Source organism: Rhinolophus ferrumequinum, chromosome 13 (assembly GCF_004115265.2).
Source record: "Rhinolophus ferrumequinum isolate MPI-CBG mRhiFer1 chromosome 13, mRhiFer1_v1.p, whole genome shotgun sequence".
Classification (NCBI taxonomy): domain Eukaryota; kingdom Metazoa; phylum Chordata; class Mammalia; order Chiroptera; family Rhinolophidae; genus Rhinolophus; species Rhinolophus ferrumequinum.
Genome location: NC_046296.1, coordinates 50,325,542 through 50,328,997, shown reverse-complemented (window position 1 = coordinate 50,328,997; position 3,456 = coordinate 50,325,542).

The window sequence follows — 3,456 nt, the reverse complement described above, 5'->3', positions numbered from 1 at the left end:
TGTGTGGCAAACACTATTGTATACACAGTAAAGTCTACCTTGAGAAGTTTACATGATAGTGGGAAAAACAAACAATTGTTTAAAGATTCGCACAGATACAAATATATTTGTGTTGGAAAGGAAAGGAATAAGGTAGTAGGAAACAAAAGTAACAGGAATCATCATTTAGATTTGGGGGGAGTGAGGTCACGGGAAACCTCTCTGAGAAAGTGGTGTTCATGCCGGGACCTGAAGATGTATGGCAGTAGACAGCGAAAAGGAGAAGGAAAAGCATTTGAGGCTGAGGGAAGAGAGAGTAAAAAGACCCTAGAGTGGGAGGAATATGCAACTTCAAGGAGACCAGTGTGGCTGGAGGATGGTGAGTAGATGTCACCTCTGCCTGGAGACCTTTCCTGATCTTGGACTATGACCACCCTTGGACATGCATAACCCCTTACACTTACTCTTGAACTTAGGTTGTCTTCCAATCCCACCTCTCTTTGTGACCTTGTCTTTTCTGGTTTAGTAACCTAAGGCAATCAATCGACTTGAACTTCTTCCTGCCTCGGCTTTCCTATTTGAAGATACTCCCACCTACCTCACCATTGTTAGCAGATAACTAAGTGAATCTGATATGACATAGGCCAGAGAGTAGGGGGCTTGGTATACCTCAGCGACTTCCAGGCTGTGCCCAGACAGGCCATGTTACATTAATTAGACCCTTCCTCCAGCCTTTGCTCTGGACATGGAATGCCTTCCCCTCTGAGGCCTCTTCAGGAATCCTTTCCATCTTCCCAAGCCCAGGGCAAGTACCTCTCTAGGAAGCCATCTCAGAATTCTTCAAGCGACAGTAATCTCTTCCTTGCTGAGCACTCACTGCATTGACCCTAAGCAGAACCATACAATTTAGGGCTTAATTCCCTTCCATTGTTTCCATGTCACTTATTTCTTCAACTAGCTAAAACCCTTGAAGAATGTCCTAGACATCTGAGTGTGCAGAAGCCGAGAGGGCGTCTAATCCCCAAGCCTTGGCTGACGGTATTTGGATCCTCCTCTGTCCTGGGACCTGCAAACTCAGACCTCAGCTCTTCCAGACACATGGACTCCTGCAGCAGTTGGAGGCCTGTCTCAAACGGAGAAGGTGGTAAGAAAGCTGAATTGCCCATAAGTAAATAACTGTCGTAATTATGGAAAGTTATTCTCAACAGACCAGCAGATGGAAACCAATTTACGCAACAGTCACAGTTATTCATGGAAATGTTTGTGATTTATCGACCAAAGCAGATGAAGACCCTAAAATTAGCATGTGTATGCCAGCACCTGTGAGCCGAACCTCACCTTCTTCTCAACAAGGTACCCACATTGCCATCAGCTCAGATTCAGCATCTTCAGATCCACTTTAGGTTGGGGAGCTCTGGAGAAAGTGTGGGTCTGAGAGAGAGACACAGGGGAAGGATGCGGAAATGTACCCCTCCTGGCATTTTCCATTGTGCCAAGAGGTCAGGGTTTCCAGTGCTCATCTATCATGTATGAGTCCAGTATGTCCTGAAAGCCTGTGACAGGAGCCCATCTTGGAGAGGGAGGGAACAAATGAAATGTAACAGAGAAAAGTCGGTAGGTTCTGAAACACTGGTCTTTGCATACATCAGAATCATTTCAGTGATCTCTGTGTGTGGGTGTGTGTGTATGAAAAAGTGAGCTTTTGTGAAAACCTGGACTTTCATGTCTTGGCCCCAGAATTTCAGATTTAAGTAGTGAACGGAGGTTCCTCCCTGTGTACCCAGGGAAGCAGCCATTCTCAAATGCAATCAACCAAAAAAAATCATCTGTAAACTTGAAGAACGTGCCATGTGTTAAAATGAAGATGGTGATCTATGGGCCCCTGGAAGCTGTGGGTTTAAAACCTCTCCAGGTGGTTCTGATTTAAGGTCCCATTGTTTGGACACACGGAGGAGGTATCCAGGTACCCTACAACACGTACCTTACCCAAACCCCTAGAGACAACTCCTTTAAACCAATGAAACAAGTTAAGAACCTCAGTTCTGAAGCAAAGTGGGTGCTTTAAAACCACTTTCCTTAAGAATGGGCTTGAATGGTGAGAGCTCTTGCAAACAGTGAAGAGACCAAGGCTACAGGGAACAAATAGATAATCCCCTAATGAAGCCTCATAAATGGAAGATTCCAAGGCGGGGGGAGTTCACACTTGAAGATAAAGACCTGGGGTTTATCTTTAAAGGTTTTGTTTCTTCTAAAAATTCACTTTGAAATGCCTACTCACAACATTTAAGTATTTGCTTGCTTAAAAAAAAAAATTCTTTGTAAGGGGAGGAAAAGATGTCATTTTCGAAATCCCAAACTCTACAACTCGAAGGTTGGCTCTGCTTAAAGTCCCAGCACATTTTCTATTGTTTTTTTGGCTTAAAAAATATTTATGTAAGCTCCCATGAGCTCCCAGCAACATTAAAATCAGCAGCTATTAGTTAAATAAACCAACACATGTGGTGCTTTAAATCACAGAGTCTCTTTGATCAGGCCTAATGGGAACACATACTCCTGATGGGAATTCACCGTCTTCAAGGGAAATCTTTCCAGAAGTAAACTGGGCTGTGGGAGTGACTGAGAGAGCACCCACTGCTGAGTTAAGAGCCCTCCCCGCACACTCAAGGAAGGAACCTCTCAAAAATGCAATCAACATAAACTAATCTGTAAATTTGGACAGCGTGGCCTGCCCCGAAAGCTCCATGTGTTCAAATGAAGAAGGTGATGTGATACAAGAGCAAGCAGATGGATGCAAGTCACTGGCAGCTGATCATGGCACAGGGGGAAAGCAGAGCTCACCACTGTGGGGAGGGCCATCCAGGGGGACAAAGGGAGTGCGCATCTGGCAGCACAAATATTTAATCACTAGGAAGGTTTGTGCTGCAGCGGCTCAGGTTCATCTCACTCCCTGGGCTTAAGTCTGCTTAGCCATCGAATGATTTGTTTGCTTTTTCAGGTGCCCAGAGGTGGCCCTTCTTGGAGGGCAGACGTGAGCATCTGGTCGCTCTAAAGAGCCATCCTTCGTTGACAACGGAGGGATTGAATTCCCAGGACACATTATAAGTACATGAGCACGACTGGTGGGGACCTCGTTTTCCAGAGGCTGGTCACTTCTGGATGCCCTGGCCTGGGGATTTCTGACCAGCTGAGCCTTCTCCGTGAAGGTCCCATCAGGGTGTAGCCCTTCAGAGGTCTGGCCAGAAAATAGCCTGTTCCTCCAGCCTCCCACTGCCTCTTAATAAGGGGACTTCCAACATGCTTCATTTGTCTAAGAAAGCGTCTGATTACTTCTAATCCATGATGTACAAAGTTGCAAAGGCATTAGGAGGGGCGCTGAGCATATCCAAGAAATGGCTACAAGTCCTGGGAAGTGGCTCCACAGAGACTGTCCTTGGCTGGGTAGGCTAAGGGTACAGATGGGTAGGTGGCGGGACAACA